This window comes from Arvicola amphibius, chromosome 1, assembly GCF_903992535.2.
Source record: "Arvicola amphibius chromosome 1, mArvAmp1.2, whole genome shotgun sequence".
NCBI classification, from domain to species: Eukaryota; Metazoa; Chordata; class Mammalia; order Rodentia; family Cricetidae; genus Arvicola; species Arvicola amphibius.
In genome coordinates this window covers 83873283-83891153 of record NC_052047.1, presented here as the reverse complement: position 1 = coordinate 83891153, position 17871 = coordinate 83873283, and the positions used below count along the sequence as shown (strand labels likewise).

Below are 17871 nucleotides of genomic sequence, written 5' to 3'. Positions count from 1 at the left end.
CCATTCAGCAGGAAGCAGTTTGGAGAGAAAAAACTGCGCCCATTTTCCCAAATATTGCTTATAAATGTTCTTTTACATTTAAAGGGGGAGATGATATAGATATGAATTTGCATTGGTATAGATTTTAAGGTCAATTTTGTTATATGTATATGTATTTCTGATCTTGATTAAGCTATTGTGATTGTAGTTCATTTTAAAAACTGTAATGTATAATTAGGAAATATAGGTTGTTAATGGTTAATCATAGATAATGGTTAAGCTTGTAGTCATGTTATTAGATTTTCTAGATATGTAGATATATTTCAGTTAGATAGACATTCTTCATATCTTTCAAAGACTGCAGAATATGGCATTTAATGTTTTAATAACTTAGGGTTTTTCTTGACAATGAGACACGTCTGCTCCTGGCAGCACCAATCTACTTCGAGAGGAAGATGGGCATCGAAGAGGCTACTTATGGAGTTTGTTAGCCATTTGGGCAAAAAACTGCTCTTGCCTGGACTGTTGCATAAACTAGACACAAGGAACCCACAGAAAGAGGACTGCTGAACTTGCCTAAAGGTGAGATGGCCTTTTGGGGTTCCTGATTCATGAAAAAGTCTGCTGGACATTATGGGCCTGTAGGCTGAAGATGGATGCCCCAACGGTACAGAGGAACTTTGGGTGACTGTCCAGGCAGCGAGTTGTCTCTGTCATTTCTAGAGTTTGAAAGTTACTTACTTCTTGTTTATTTAGGTAGTCTTATATCCTTCTGGAGTCTTTGATGGAGTTGAAGAATGGTTCAATAGTTATAGTTTTTCTTAGTTATGATAAAAGATAAAATAGATTTAAATATTGTAACTGTAATTCTTGCTTGATAACTGTTTTGTTACATGTAATTTTGCTATGTTAAAGTTGAAGCCTTTCTTTTTTGTTTAAACAGAAAAAGGGGAAATGATGGAGGAGAGTTATCTGTCTATGTTTCTTTCATTGGTTAATTAATAAAGAAAACTGCCTTGGCCCTTTAAGAACAGAAAATTAGGTAGGTGGAGTAGACAGAACAGAATTGTGGGAACAAGGAAGTAGAGTTGGAGAGACGCTTCAGGCAGTCACGATAGTGAGTCTCCATGCTGCTCCTCTCCGAGATGGACGCAGGTTAAGATCTCTCCTGGTAAGCCACACCTCGTGGTGCTACCCAGATTACTAAATATGGGTTAAAGGAAGATGTGAGAATTAGCCAATAAGAGGCTGAAACTATGGGCCAGGCAGTATTTAAAAGAATACAGTTTCCGTGTAATTATTTCGGGTGTAAAGCTAGCCGGTGGCCGGGTGGCGGGACACAGCCCCGCCGCTTCACACTACAATAAGAATTTAATAACAAGAAGCATCAAGGGGCTGGAGATATGGCTCAGAGGTTAAGAGCACTGACTATTCTTCCAGAGGTCCTGTGTTCAATTCCCAGCAACCACAAGGTGGCTCACAACCATCTATAATGAGATCTGGTGCTGTCTTCTGGTCTGCAGGCATACATACAGACAGAATACTGTATACAAAATAAACAAATAAATCTTAAAAACCAGCATCATCAAATAAAACCAAATTAAAGGCCTTCAGCGGTGGTACTTGCCTTTAGCCCCAGCACTCAGTAGGCAGAAACAGGTGGATCTGAGTTCAAGGCCAGTCTGTCCTACAGAGCTAGTTCTAGTACAGCCTGGGCTACACAGAGAAACCCTCTTTCAAACCCCCTCCCCAACAAAAAAGAATTAAAGGTGGCCATGCCTCCCAGAAAACCAGGTGGGTTGCCCACAGACCTCCTCCCTTTGTGTTCCACCTGGCCCAATACCTCAGTCTCATCCCCAGCACTGCAACAGACACCAGCTTCAGACTCCCTTCCCCAGCCCACATCTGTGGATCCCAAAAACTATTCCCCCAACCTCTCTTTCCCCATTCATCACTATATCCCAGCCCCCAATTCCAGAAGCCCTTCCCCAGCTAAACCACAGTAAATATAATCCACCATACAAACTGAAAGAAAAAAAAGAACACTATCATCTCATTAGATGTAGAAAAGGTCTTTGATAAAATCCAGCACCCCTAAGAATAAAAGTCCTAGAATGATTAGGGATACAAAGGACATATCTAAATAATAAAGGCAATTTACAGCAAGCCTATAGTCAACATTAAATTAAATGGAGAGAAACTCAAAACAATTTCACTAAAATCAGAAACAATACAAGGCTGTCAACTCTCTTCATATCTATTCAATATAGTACTTTATCGATTGAGGTTTCTGTCCCACCCAGTCCTGCAGCCTCTCAGTCCCAAAGAAACACACAAATATCTACATTGATCATAAACTAACTGGCCTACTAGCTCAGGCTTCTTATTAACTCTTATAACTTATATTAGCCCATTATTCTTGTCTGTGTTAGCCACGTGGCTTTTCTAGTGAGGCAGTCACATCTTCCTCTCTGTCTGGGTGATGACTACAGACTGAGTCTTTCCTCTTCCCAGAATTCTCCTGTTCTCATCGCCCCGCCTGTACTTCCTGCCTGACTACTGGCCAATCAGCGTTTTATTAAAAATAATACAAGTTACAGGATAAAAGGCCATCGTCCCACAGCAGTACTTGAAGTTCTAGCTAGAGCAATATGACAACTGAAGAGGATCAAAAGAAAACAATTTGGAAAGGAAGAAATCAAAGTACCATTATTTGCAGATGATACAATAGTATATATAATTGACCCCAAAAATTCCACCAGGGGCCTCCTACGGCTGATAAATACTTTCACTGAAGTGGCTGGATACAAAATTAGCTCAAAAATATCAGTATCCCTTCTATATACAAATAACAAAAGGACTAAGAAAGAAACTAAGGAAACAATACCTTTCATAATAGCCTCAAATAAATAAAATATCTTAGAGAGCTCTAACCAAACAGGTAAAATATTTGTATGGTAAAAACTCAAGCCTTTAAAAAAAGAAATTGAACATGATGATATCAGAAGATGTAAAGATTTCCCATGTTCATGAATCGACAGGATTAACATAGTAGAAATGGACATTCAATCAAAAGCAATCTACAGATTCAATGAAATCCCCATCAAAATTCCAACACAATTCTTTACAGACCTTGAAATAATAATTCTCAACTATATATGGAAAAACAAAAAAACCCAGAATAGTTAAAACAATAAATGAACTGCTGGAGGTCTCACCACCCTGATTTCAAGTTGTACTACAGAGCTATAGTAATAAAAGCTGCATGGTATTGGTGCAAAAGCAGACACATTCATCAATGGAATCAAAGTGAAGACCCAGACATAACCCAAACACATATGGACACCTGATTTTATAAAGAGCCAATGGAGTATTATTCAATGACTGTTTTTAAAAAAATGACACCATGAATTTCTAGGGGACTAGAAAAAAAATCATCTTGAGTGAGGTAACTCAAATCCAGAAAATAAAAAAGGTATGAATTCAGTTATAAGTGAATATTAGCAGTTAACTAAATGAAAACCAAGATATAATCTGTAGATATGGTGAGGTCAGGTAAAATAGATGGGTCTGGGGAGGACACATGCATCTCTCTAGGAGGGGCAAATAGAATAGACTTTAAGGGCAGACTTCGGAAAGGTAGGGATGAGAAAGAGGAGTGAGGTGAGGGTGATGAGGTGAAGGAAGAGAGTGTGGGAAGAGATTGTTGGAACTGGGGGGTGGGATGAGGGGTGTAGAAACCTGGTGCAATACAAACTTCCTGGTAATGGGGCATATGGAGTCTCAACAGCCATCTCCTGATCCCAGGCGAAATTTCCGGTGGCGGGACTGGGTTGTATTCAATTGAGTGTTAACCAAAGAGGTCCCATGGAAATCCCCAAGCAACCCAGTCTGGCACTAAGACAATGGGTTGCTGGGTTGTTCTCCACAACAGATGGTGCCGAGATGGGGGGGGGGGGACAGTCAACGACAGCATCCACACAATTCATTGAACATGAAGTCAAGCTAGTGGCCTACATGGAGCCTTCACCCTTACATTCTAATCTCTTTGGTGTAGGAAGGTACTCTGCTGGCTACCAAAAGAGAAATGTGGACAACAGCCCTGTCTGCAAAACATGCTGGGGCAATGGTGGCACAGAACTTTTCAGAACAGCCAACCAATGTCTGCTTTGACTTAAGGCCCATTCCATGAAAAGAAATTCATATCCCATACTGCTTGGGTAACCAAGAACCACAGACTAGATAATCTAGAGACCAAACACAACTGGTCTTCACATACATACATACATATATACATACATACATAAATAAATAAAAGCCAGGCATGGTGCCACATGCCTTTAATCCCGGCACTGGGAGGCAGAAGCAGGCAGGTTTCTGTGAGTTCGAAGCCAGCCCGCATCTTAAAGAAACAGATGAACAATATCTTGAAGACCCCAGTAACTTTTTCCTGTCAATCATCAACAACCAACATCCTCAATTCTGAATGGATCATTCTTCTGATCTTCCTTACTTGTTTACAGGATGTGTAGGAGATCCAGAGTAAGATCAGTCACTACAGTCTTTGTCTACTGCGTCACTGTAACAAATCACCTGAGGTGGGGCACTTCATACAGAGCTTACTTTAGCTCATAGCTTTGGAGGCTGAGAGTCCAGGATCAGGTGACCGTGTTTGGTAAGATATGTGTGATACACCTTCACGATAACAGCCACGTGGCACATGTAGAAACAGTACAAATCAGAATTCCAAAGGCAATTCAGATATCACAGTCTCAACTGTTGAGATCTCAAAGAGTCAAAATCACTAAAGTCTAAACTCCCCCAAATCACAATCTGAAAAGATTAAACTCCTCATTGAAATCGTAGAAACCTAAGTCTTGAAATCTATAGTTCCTACTGTGGGGGAGGGCTATACTCATGGTTATGTACTTAAGGGTTAAGATTGGCACAACAGCAATTTAAGTAAAGAAACACCTCCTTCGTGCGTCTGCACTATGAAAGGTAACGTCTGCCGAGGCGTTGGTTCCTTAGTGGCTACAGACGCAGTGAGGATGTGTTCTGGGCGACAGAAGACAGAGCTCTGAGTGTCTGAATATCAGTGCACATAAGGACAGAGGACAACTCTGCAGTCACTTCTCTCCTTCCACAGGGGTCAAACTCAGGTCACGAGGCCCGGACAGCCAGTGTCTCTGCCCGCTGAAGCAGCTCAACAGCCCCTTGTGGTTCTTCTCAACGATGTTATCAAATGCGCTGGGTTTCAGATGACTGCATCACAAAGCTGGAGAGCATTACACACTGTGATGAACAGTTACACCTTTCAGACTCTGGTCTATTTATGAATTAACTGCTCTGCGTATCAGCGTCATATCTACATGACTGCCTTAGACTATCTGGGAGTTTAAGTTTGTGAAAATAGTGGGCTATCATTGTGAAACCTGGCCAATAGGCTTTGTCATATCTTTATGCTTCTCAAACAATTCTCCTAAAAATGGAAAAGTCTTCGAGTAACTACTATTGTTACTTTTTTCAGAATTATGCTCTGAGATTTTAGAGCCTGTGGGTTTGATCTTTTAGGACATCCTAGATGATAACATTTAGGGCTGTCTCTGGGGATTATAGCACAAACACATGCATGCACTAGAACCAAAACACAGTAAGTCTCTTGTACGACTCGGCAATATCCCAGGGACTAACCCAGTCTGAGAGAGATGGGTTGCTCCTGAGAGGTGGGTGTTAATCTCTTCTGAAGACAATGCTCTTATGACCTAAATACCTACCATGGTCCCCACCTTATATATAATTCAGTTTTTTCATTCAGTGTTGCACTTTTAATATTTATTCATGGGAACAACTATTCTATAGTCCATTCATTCCTTACTTTTTTTTGTTTTTTATTTATTTGAGACAGGGTATCATTATGTAGCTCTGGCTGGCTTCCAACTTTGTCAGCCTCCTGAGTGCTGGGATTAAAGGTGGCCAGTCTTCTGTATTAACTCTGGATATGTAAGTTACTTTAGAGATCTACTCTTAGAAGTACAACTTAGATATATAATCTACAAACTTGATTTAAGTGGGTATCTATGGAAGAGCATGCTCCATTTTGTTTCCAGACTTAATGGTCATTCTGTTTTATCATACCAAGTACAACTAAGGCTTACAGAGACCAAGAAGTGCATTCAAGGTCACATGGCTAAGTATAATAAGCACTAATTAATGTTTACTTCTTCCAATTAAATGAAAAAAAATTTCAAGATTAGATAGCAGATATGCCCAGGGAAAAAATGTAATTATCAAAAAGAGTTCTGGAGGCTGTTTTCTCCTGTTTCACATAAAATTAAAAAAGAAGGTGGGAAGACTGACAGCTTGGTGGGTAAAAAGCACTTTCCCCAAAACATGACAACCTGTGTTGGGTCCCTGAGCCCCACATCGTGGAAGTAGTAAAACCAGCTCCCACAATTGTCCTGCGACACACCTGCATACATATACATTCACATGCGTGCACACACATGCTACATGCAAAAAATACAAATGTAGTAAACTTTTTAATAAAAAGAATGACCTAGCTACTAACTCCACTAACAGCAACCCGATTGATTACGTGAAGATCACATGACTACACTTTTGGTCATGCTAAATGTTCAGTACTTGAGCACTCCTGAAATCACTCGTCAAATCTCTGCAGTTAAGCTGCTTCAGCAGCAGATTCAGCAAAGCTGGAAGGACACAGAAGTCAGCACAGTCTACACGACAGGACGTGCAAATGTGCATGTGTCCTTGTATGAGAACGTGGGTGTGTGTATCTGTACATGTGTGCTATGGGGTATATAAACTGTGTGTATATATAATAGCAATAAAGTAGTTCTCAGTGTGATTATAATTTTAAGTTCAATTATAAAGATTTTTTTGCCTTGACTATGTTTGAGCTGAGGTTTAACTATGCTTCAGATATGCTGAAATGTGATAATTGTTCTTAAAATGATACACATCCATTTTAGAAAGACTTCCTACTTTTAAAAATGTTCTGCATGTAATCTAAACCAAAGGGTTTCCAAGATTAATCACATTATTCTTGTGTTTAAAAAAGGATATAGCAATCTTTCAGCTAAATCATTATTTAGGCCTATATAGGCTTTCGTTTAAAAATATTTGTAATAATGAGTTTCTGATTTATGTTACAAATGCTAACCTTTCTTTTTAAATGATTCTATTTTTATTCATGCTCTACCACCCGACACAGCTATTATGGCTGTATTATGCCTGTGTTATACATGGCTTCCGCAGCAAAATACAGATTTGTAAAAATGCAGCTAATTAGGCCAACAGCAAGGGCTGCTTTCTGTTAATGTCTATCACTCAGCTACTTTTAGTAAAAGGAAATCATATTATAGCAGAATAATTATAGAAAAACTCAACAGTCCCAGCTGAGTACAGTGTCTCAGACCTGTAACCTAGCCCTCAGGAGGTTAAGGACCAAGGGTTGCTGGGAGTTCAAGGTCATCCTGAACTACAAACAAACAAAAACAAAAGACTTGAAAGCTTGATTTTGCATTAAAAAACTAAAATGTATGCCAGTTTCACACATGCTACAAATAAAATCAGTGTGAGCATAATTTTATCCTATAAAGAGCTTGTGAGTCTAGGATGTCTCGTGTAAAATATGCTCGTGCTTACTCTTGTACATGTGGATCTATTTTGTAGTTTTGTGTCACATAAATTATTAATAATAAGTCAATTCATACTACCCCTTTCCACCTACTAACAGAAAACATTGTTAAAACAATTTATACCACTCAGTTGATTTTTCATGTAAGAAAACTGATATATAAATAAAAAGTTATCATTTTCTTAGAAATTAAAACAGATATAGTCATGCTCATTGCTTTAAAACATTAAGCCAGGGCTGGCAGGCGGCTCAGTGGTTAAAGCATTTGCTGCAAACGCATACAGACAGTACAGACAGGAATCTGGACTCACATAAACTCCAGGTGGGCATTGTGGCCCACCTGAAATTCCAGCCATAGAAAGCATCTGCAGGAGATCCCAGAAGCAAGCTGGCTATCTAGACTAGCTGCATGGGTGAGTGAGGGCTCAGTGGGAGGAGACCCTGCCTAAATGAATAAGATGGAAAGAGATCAAACAAGACAACTCCTAAAGTCAACCTCGGGCCTCTAACTGCATGTGTATGCTCACACACACACACACACACACACACACACACACACATACACACACACACACGAGTGTCAGCAGACACATGGTACTCAACATATGCAAACATGCATACACACCACATATACATACACATGAGGAAAAAATAAAAAAAAGACTTAAGTCAAAAACAGAGTCTGAAATGGGCAACCGTGGGAAGAACTGGATGTTGGCTAGTCAGAAGCCTGGGCTCAAGCAAGGACAGGAGGCTAAGGGAGAAAAAAGAGCTATGGGATGTGAAGAACTGACACGCTGATGTGGAGGGTAAAGATGTCAGCCAAAATTACAGCAATTTAGTTACAGGTTAAATCAGGCTTTATTTGTAATTCAAGAATCTGGGCAGAATCTATCCTACATAATGGAATGAGAGTCCCCACTGAGCAATGACAGAGTAATAGGTTTCCAAGGTAGGAAAGGAAGCAGGATAGAAAATAAGAGTGAGCAAGGAGGGGTACATAGGAAGGCTTGGAGGGAGAGAAGAGAAGGGGGAAATGATGTTATTAAAATCCAAAAAATAAAAGAAATAATTTTTTAAAGCTGATTGGCTATCATAAGGTTTGGGGTGGGGGTTTTTGGTGTTATTTGTTCAGGAAGGATGACAGGTTAAATGGGTCTACTTTGGTATATGCTCTTGGGTAAAATCTCTTTCCAATTCTTCTGGGGGAATTTACTGGCTTCCTTGAAGTTTCAGTTAGATTATGCGATTTTGCGTAAGTGACTCTGTTTCAGACACACAGGTTAGGGCCTAGCATAGTAGCCAATTCTACGAACATTTTTTCTCTCTTTCCACAGCAATGAGAATTAACTTACAAAGGATGTTTAATATCAAAAACTAGGAAAAAAGAAAATCCCATACAAATAATCTCAAGATAAAATGCAGTGCCCCCAAAATTATGAAAAAATGGTTTGCTTACGGATTCATTATATTATAGCAACATAACCTAGACAAAGTTATTACAAGTCGTTAAAAACCATCTTTTTATTAGTTACTATTGTATTGCTGTACTAACACACCATAATCAAGATAACCTATAAAAGAAAGTGTTTAATTGGGTTTATGGTTCCAGAGGGTCGGAGTCCATGATGGCAGAGTGAAGGCATGTCAGCAGAACAGAAGAGAACTTACATCCCAAACCTCAGACAGGAGGCAGAGTGGACTAGGGATGGCTGGAGGCTTTTGAAACTTTAAAGCGCTTCCCTATGACACAATTCCTCCAGCAAGGCCACCCATCCCTAATCCTTCACAAATAGCTTCACTAACTATGATTCAAGCATATGAGTCTCTGGGGGCCATCCGCATCCAGACCACCACAGACCTGAAGCACTTAGTAAAATATACAGATGCCTCAGTGTGCTCCTCTTTCTCCAGCCTCCATTACTGATACAGTCTGAACCTAAACAGTCTTATAAACAAACACCTCAGCACTGCAAACATGGATTCTTCCAGGGGAAAAGACAATGGCTGAAGCAAAAAAAAAAAACAAAATGGGCTTTTTTTCTTGGCTTTGCAAGGGCCATTCCTGATCAGTCAGCATTTCATAAGTTGTGCATGCCATAGGAAACCCAATGATAAAGAAATGGTTCCCCTGCTTCTACTTTGGGTGATAACTTTCTTCCACCAAATCTTATAATACAATCCTGACCAAAGCCACTTGGGGGAGGAAAGGGTTTACTTTATCTTACACTTCCACATCATAGTTTATCACTAATGGAAGCCAAGGCAGAAACCGAAACAAAGACCACAGAAGAACACTGCTTGCTGGTTTATTCGGCTACCTTTCATACATAGCCTATACCTCTCACCCAGGAAAGGCACCAGTCACATCAATCAGTGTGCTGGCTAGTTCATGTCCACTTGTCACAAGCTAGAATCAATAGAGAGGAAAGAACCTCTATTGAGAAAATGCCTCCACAACTTCATGCTGTAGGAAAGCCTGTAGGGCATTTTTGTAGTGATTGATGGAGATAGGCCAGTCCATTGTAGGTGGGACCATGCCTGAGCTGGTGATCACCCCTCCATCAGTTCCTGCCTGCAGGTTCCTGGTCTATGAGGTCCTGGCTTCCTTAAATAATGAACAGTGGCGTGGAAGCCTAAGTCAAACAGACCCTCTCTTCCCCCAAGCTGCTCTTGGTCATGGTGTTTCATCACAGCAATAGTAACCCTGACTAGGACAATCAGCGCCTTATCGCCAAGAAGACACCGAAAGCGAAGGAAGCTACTGCCTCTCTCAAAGACGAAGCCAAAGCAAAGGCCTTGCTGAAAGGCGCCCACAGCCACAAGATCCATACATCACCCACCTTCCAGCGGCCCAAGATCCTGCAGCTACAGAGGCAGCCCAAATACCCTTGAAAGAGCGCACTCAGGAGAAACAAGCTTGACCACTATGCCATCATCAAATTCCCCTGACACTGACTGAGTCAGGCCTGAAGAAGACAGAAGACAACACAACTGTGCTCACTGTGGACGTCAAGGCCAACAAGCACCAGATCAAACGGGCCGTGAAGAAACTCCGTGACACTGATGTGGCCAAAGTCAACACCCCCATAAGGCCTGATGGAGAGATGGCGGATGCTCAGGTGGCTCCTGGTTGCGATGTTGCCAACAAAATTGGGGTCATCTAAACTGAGTCCAGCTGGCTAATTCTAAATAAACACCTTTTCACCATAAAGAAGACAATCATCAATCAAGAATATGGCCCAAGAGATGTTCACAGACCATCTGTTGGAGGCAATTCTTCTCAGCAGTCTCTCTCCAGGTGAGTCTAGTTTGCGTTAAAGTGATGAGAACTCCCCAGCACACCACCACACTACAGATGCAGCTGCTGAGCAAGACAGCACCCCCTTACTAAAGCCCTCCAAGTACAGAACAAGCCTTTTAACAATTACCAGATCACTGTGTTGCCTTTAGGAATTAATGTTTCATGCTACAGTGATCCCTAAAAGGCAGTTATTGTACCCTACTGATTTCTGATCCCTAGAGCCTAACCAAGTGGCTCAGCCCAAGACCGTTATCCTAAGTTCCCATGGCAGATTTATTAGAACAGTCTCCATGAAAGAGCCCTTCACTCTTCACTTGGAAATCCTGTAATCCCAACCTTAACCAACAAGAGAAGCTGGGGACTAGTCATGCTATCTCTGTCTGGAGTGTGATGTTTCCACATACAGTTACTCAGTAGGAGATACCATAAACTAAAAACTAACAGAACTAATATTTATCAGAAAACCAAGTAGAAACAGAAAGTACATAGACATGCCCTGGAATTTGAGAGGCTCTAACAAAGAGGTAACATTTCGAGCTACAACTTATGAATAACCTAAGCGTGGACAGAGACATGGTGTAGGAGGTTCTTCTGTTCATGTGTTGCTTTCATTGGCTAATGAATAAAGAAACTGCTTTAGGCCTGATAGGGCAGAACTTAGGTAGGCAGAGAAGACAAAACTGAATGCTGGGAAAGAAGGGCAGAGTGAGAGACACCATGGATTTTCTGCCTGAGACGGTCACTGGTTAGAATCTTGCTGGTAAGCCACTGGCACGTGGCGATACACAGATTAATAGAAATGGGTTAAATTAAGATGTAAGAATTAGCCAATAAGAAACTAGAGCTAATGGGCCAAGTAGTGTTTTAATGAATACAATTTCTGTGTGGTTATTTCAGGTGTAAGCTAGCCAGGGACAAACAAGGGGCTGCCTCTCCTTGCAACAGAGACAAATGCAGCATTCAAATGTAGAAAGATCAGCGTTCAAGAGCAAAAGAAAAGCACCAAAAAACAAAGTGATTCAAGGAGTCACTCAAGTCTGGTACATTCTATTGAAGCCTAAATACTACTGGACTGTTTACTGGCTAGTTTTATGTCATCTTGACATTAGCTGGAACCATAATTTAGGAGGGACTCTCAATTGAGAAAATATTTTCATGACATCAGGCTGTAGGCAAGCCTATAGGGCATTTTCTTAATTAGCTGTAGGGCCCGGGTCTGCCCTTGTCCCTGGGGCTCATCTTGAGGACAGTTTCTGGTCAGATGACTAAGCATCCTGTTTGTTCCTGTGCTCCCTCTGCCCTGCCTGGTGATTTGTTGTAGGGCATTGTTGACTCTATTGTTGGTATGGTAATTTCCCACCTGCCTAGGTAGAAGTCCTTGTGCAGCAGTTAGATAAGGTAATTTCCCACCTGCCTGGGTGGAATTCCTTGGGCAGGAGTGGGGTATATAAGATTTTCCCCAAGGCTAAATAAACGGCATTCGGCTGATCTCCTTCCGAATGACCCAGGTCTCTTTGTGTGTTCTTTCAATCTCCAGGCCCTTGTCCGACTCGCCTAGCGTAACACAGAATCGGGTATTACAATTGGAGGCCCCAGCGAGATCATCAACTACAGTTGGAGACCCATCTGCGAGATCGGGAAGTAGGGATTCCTGAAAGGTCGCCCTCGGAAGTCTGGCCAGCAGGTAAGAAATTGAGTGGTGAGGGTGTATTGTTTATGGGTGCAAGTAATTCTGTTCCAGTATTAAGGGGCCGGTTAACAGGCCAGTTGTTAAGTCTTTTGGAGAAACAAGGCACCGGTATTAAAAGTTGAGACAGCACAAGAGATAGTTAAGACGGTTTTAGAGTTTAGTCCCTGGTTTCTACATGCATGGGGTTTTAATATTACTGATTGGGAGCAGGTAAAGGCTGACCTTCAAAATGCTCTAAAAGATCGAGGGCCAGAAGAATTCCCCATAGCAATATTTTCGCTGTGGCGCTTAGTCAGAGATGCTCTTCTCAGTGATGATGTTAAAGTAAAAGAGCAATTAGAGAATTTGAACAAAACCCTTGAGGAGATTCAGGAAGTAGAATCTGTGAGTTCTATTAAGAGTTTTGAGGAACAGGAAGTTAAGAGTATTAGAAGGGATATAGAACAGGAAGAAGAAATTTTAGAAAAGAAGTTAGAAAAAGAGGAAAGGAAGGAAGCAAATAGAGATGTCTCCATGAGACCTCCGCCGCAAAATACATTTCTTGACACTTCAAATCCTTATACCAGTGCTTCCGCCCCTATAGACTTAGAGGCAGAAATCCGAGAGATCCAAAACAGATTAAATAATCTAAGTATAGAGAGGCAGATTTATCCTGTTGTGGAAATTATTGATCCACAAGGACAGAAGGTCAGGCAGCATAACCCCCTGGCCTTTAAGGATATTAAGCAGTTAAAAGAAGCAGGTATGGATTATGGAGCTCATGCTCCTTTCACTATAGCTTTTTTGGAATCCTTTGCAGAACTCAACCTTATACCCAATGACTGGATGCAGCTTTGCAGGGCTTGTCTTTCCGGGGGAGATTATTTGTTATGGAGAGGTGAAATGCAGGAAAATTGCAAAAAGACTGCATGGAAAAATGCCGAGGCGGGTTTCTCCCAGCATAACTTTGACAAGTTAACTGGTGAAGGACAGTATGCTGGTTTAGCAGCACAGATTGCATATGATCCTTGTCATATGATTTATGTCAAGAGGTTTTACGCCCCCATAGAAATGGAGATTTAAATGACTTTATCCAGTTAGGCGGCACTCAAGTGATGGGTAGGGTAATTGTTTCTGCCCTTAAGGAAGGTCAAGGTGGAGCCAGGTTAAGGAATTGTTCAATATGGAAGGTCAGGACACAACAGAAGGAACTGCCCTGCTGGTAAAAGGATGGTTAATCAGCCCAGGAAAAAAGCCAGGTGCCGTGGCAAGTGCCTTTAATCCCAGCAACTAGAGACAGAGATCGGTGGAACTCTATGAATTTAAGACCAGCCTGGTCTACAGAGTGAGTTCCTAGAACAGCTAGAGGCAGGATGCATAGTGACATCCACTTCTCCCTGGAATACTCTTATCTTTGTTATTAAGAAAAAGTCTAGTAAATGGAGGTTGCTGTAAGATCTTAGAGCAAGAAATGATTATGGACATTCTGCAGGGAAATCCAGACCCAACCTCCTTTCGTGAGTTGACACCTCAGGCAAGGAAATGTATTACTTTAATTGAGAAAAAGCTTGCCTCTGCTCATACTCATTATATTGACTATAGTCAGCCGTTGCTATTGATAATTTTTCCCTCTCAGCATAGTCCTACTGGAGTTTTTTGGCAGCAAGGACCCATCCTATGGGTACATGAACACGTGTCACCTGTAAAAATTGTTATCTCGTACCCATCAGCTGTGCTACGTGTTATTCATAAAGGGTATAAACTTAGTTTGCAAACTTTGGAATGTTACCTGATAAGGTCATTACGCCTTATACCCAGGCAGAAATAACTTGGTTACAAAATTTTGCTGAAGATTCGACCTTGTTTTTATTCACTAATCCCTGCAAGTTTGATAATCATTATCCTTCTGATAATTTGGTCACCTTTTTCAAAAATCATCCGGTGTGTTTCCCTAAAGTTATTTCTTTGCAGCCTCTGGCAGGGGCTCGGAATGTGTTTACTCATGGATCTTCCACAGGGAGAGCTGTGGTAGCCTCCCCTCCTGATTTTGATATTCAGCCTGATAATACTAAATCTGCTCAGGTGGCTGAATTGATCGCTGTACAAATGGCATTAGAGAAATATGCTGATATTCCATTTAACCTTTTTACTGATAGTCAGTATATAAGCAAAATTCTTGCACCTTTGGAAACTGCAGCTTATATTGCCTCTGTATCTCAAATCCAGACGCAGTTATTGGCTATTCAAACTTTGCTTTGGGCCCAGTCTGTTCCCATTTATGTAGGGCATTTACGGGCTCATACTGACCTCCCTGGTCCCTTGAGCGAGGGGAATGCATTGGCTGATCAGCTTACCCGCCAAATTTGTGCAGTTAAGTCTAGAATCTTATGAAGCCGCAGAAAAAGCTCATAATCGTTTTCATCTCAATGCTGGGTCGTTAAGATTTCATTTTAAGATATCTCGAGAGCAAGCCACTGACATTGTTAAAAAATGTTCTCTGTGTACAGAACTTTTAACTGTTCCCCATTTGGGAGTTAATCCTAGTGGGCTTGCTCCTAATCATTTATGGCAAATGGATGTTACCCATGTTCCTTCTTTTGGGCGTTTGCAATATGTTCACGTAACCGTGGATACATATTCTCATCTTATTTTGCCTCAGCTCATACAGGAGAAAAATTACTTGATGTTAAAAGTCACTGTCTCCAGGCTTTTGCCTACATGGGAGTTCCAAAAACTGTAAAAACTGATAATGGGCCAGCCTACACCAGCTCTGGCTTTACTAAATTTTGTTCTGACTTTTTCATTTCCCATAAAACGGGAATACCTTATAATCCTCAAGGACAAGCTATAGTGGAACGAGTGCATCGTACGCTCAAAGCCTATCTGCATAAAACAAAAAAGGGGGAATATGGTTCCACCCCCAGAGACCATTTGTCTTTTATTTTATACATTTTAAATTTTTTGACTGTTGATGCTCAATGTCATACCGCTGCTGACCGGTTCTTTCAATCTCCAGGCCCTTGTCCGACTCGCGTAAGGTACAGTGGCGCGCGAACTGTACCGAGGGGGTAACACAGAATCGGGTGTTACAATTAGCGATTAATTATAGTGGTATATTATTTGTGTTTTAATAAATAAAGCTTGCCTGAAGATCAGAGGACAAAGCAGCCAGACTAGTCAGTCAGTCATACAGGCCAGGGAGTGGTGGCACACACCTTTAATCCCAGGACTCGGGAGAAAGAGGCAATTGGATCTCTGTAAATTCAAGGCTACCCTGGGCCACACAAGATGGAAGCAGAAACAGATCCAGGTGATAGTGGTTCACACCTTTAATCCCAGTGTTTGGAAGTCACACACTTTTAATCCCAGCACTAGGAGGTGGAGACAGGAATGATGTGGCTGAGCGGAAAGAGGAATACAAAGGGAAGAGACAGGAACTCACTGGAGAGTGGAGTCTGAATATTTTTGGAGACAGGATCTCACCCTTTCAGTATGAAGATTTGGTAGAGGTAAAAGGTCTCTGTAGTGATTGGTTGCTTTGCTTTCCTGATTTCAACTTGAACCCCAATGTCTGCCTCTGGGTTTTTATTATTCATGCTACAGTCAATGGGGGAGGACAGAGCCTATTATGGGTGGGGCCATCCCTGGGCTGGGGGGCCTGGGTTCTATAAGAAATTAGGTTGAACAAGCCATAAGGAGCCAGCCAGTAAACAGCACTCCTCCACGGTCTCTCCATCAGCTCATACCTTCCAGGTTCTGGTCCTGTTTTGAGTTCCTATCCTGACTTCCTTCAGTGAGAGACTACAGTGTGGAAGTGTAAGTCAAACTTTTTCGTCCCCCACTTACTTTTGGTCATGAGGTTTCACCGCAGAAATAGAAACCCTAACTAAGACATTTTGTGAGCCTCTATGTGGGTGCTAGGAACTAGAATCCTCTGTCCTCTTAAACACCGAGCTGTCTCTCCAGCCCTCTTGGGAAAAAATTAAAACATTATTATTTTGTTTAAGTGCTAATTATTGAAGTATGCTAAGCATAGTGGAGGGTGGGGGGCCTAAAACTAAAAGGAGAAATTTCCAGTTTAACAACCAGACCCTGACTGTTTGGAATTGGCCCCAATGACTTGAAACGCCTTATACAAACATTTAGAGCTTAATTCGAATGACCCACAAATAGTCAGTCTCAAGAAGATAGACCCTACGGCATTGTATTTCTTTCTCCAAATAGTAAATCTTCCAAAAAACAAAACTGAAGCCGCTCAGCATTCATTCACTTGTAAAAGTCCTGAAGTTAGACCAATACCATATTCATTGGTCTGCTCCAAAGCAGCACGTCTTCCCGAAGATCTACACAAAACAAATGGAGAAGACAGCTGTTCCCCAGCAACTTTCATTTTAAATGAAAGCCTCTTGAGTTGTTTCAGCCACTAACACTTTGTCTCCCAACCTCCCTTGGAAATACGAGTTTGGTATAACTTTATCAAGATGTTTTAAAGCGCATCCAGTTGCCAAAAAGAGAGCGAGTAAAAATGCCCATGTTCACGGAAGGCAAAGAAAGTTAGATCCATGTACCACAAACTTCTATAAGGGGCTCACTCCACAAACAAATCTTTCTGACCTTACTTTGGAAAAGTCAAACCGGTGCAAACTGCAGAACACTCCTCTCTCCTGAACACTGAGGCATCCACATGCTCCCGACACTAACAAGAGACCGGGAGGTCGCCCACACCCGCCCGTTAGGTTCGACCCGGGTTCAGGCTACGTGCGACAGCGCCGTACCTCGTTCTGGACCCAAGGTGAAAAGAAAATCTCTCGGGGCCAAGCTGACCTGCCTCCAGGGTAGGGATGCAACTCCTCTGGGCTCTGGTCGCGGGAGCGCTCAGGTGCGCCTGCCTTGTCGCCTAGCAACGGTGAAGCTGTCCGTGGTTCCGGACGCGTCGATTCCTCCCGCCCCTGGGAGAGTGGGTTTTTAAAAGGTTTATTTCCGGGTCGAGCGGGCTTTACGCAACGTAAGGTCTCTTCGCCTCCCTTGTTTAGCCTTGGGGGAGGATAGAGTCTCGGTGGGGCAACGGGTGCTGTCGCTCAGGGTTCATTTCTCCTCCCTCAAGTTAACGCCTCCCCTCCCGCCAATTGCTGAGCGCCATCAGTCAGGCGTTTCAACCTCAGCGCAAACCCTCCGCTCACGGACGTCCTCCAATCACAGAGGCTCAAACCCGGGGACTACTTTGCAATCCGCGAAGCGAGCCGAAGGAAGGGGCTT

General features: G+C 42.0%; 1 protein-coding gene across 3 annotated transcripts in view; it reads right to left on the bottom strand.

The window, feature by feature from the left end:
- The window catches only part of LOC119819887 (WD repeat containing planar cell polarity effector), a 271505-nt gene extending 253862 nt beyond the window's left edge, over positions 1 to 17643 (bottom strand). For 2 of the 3 annotated variants that reach the window (XR_005286302.1, XM_038338112.1), the window contains exon 1: positions 17391 to 17643. The gene's annotated coding sequence lies outside the window, so the exon portion shown is untranslated. The remainder of the gene's footprint in view (positions 1 to 17390) is intronic. The other variant, XM_038338117.1, reaches the window with a different exon arrangement.
- Between the last annotated feature and the right edge of the window lie 228 nt (positions 17644 to 17871).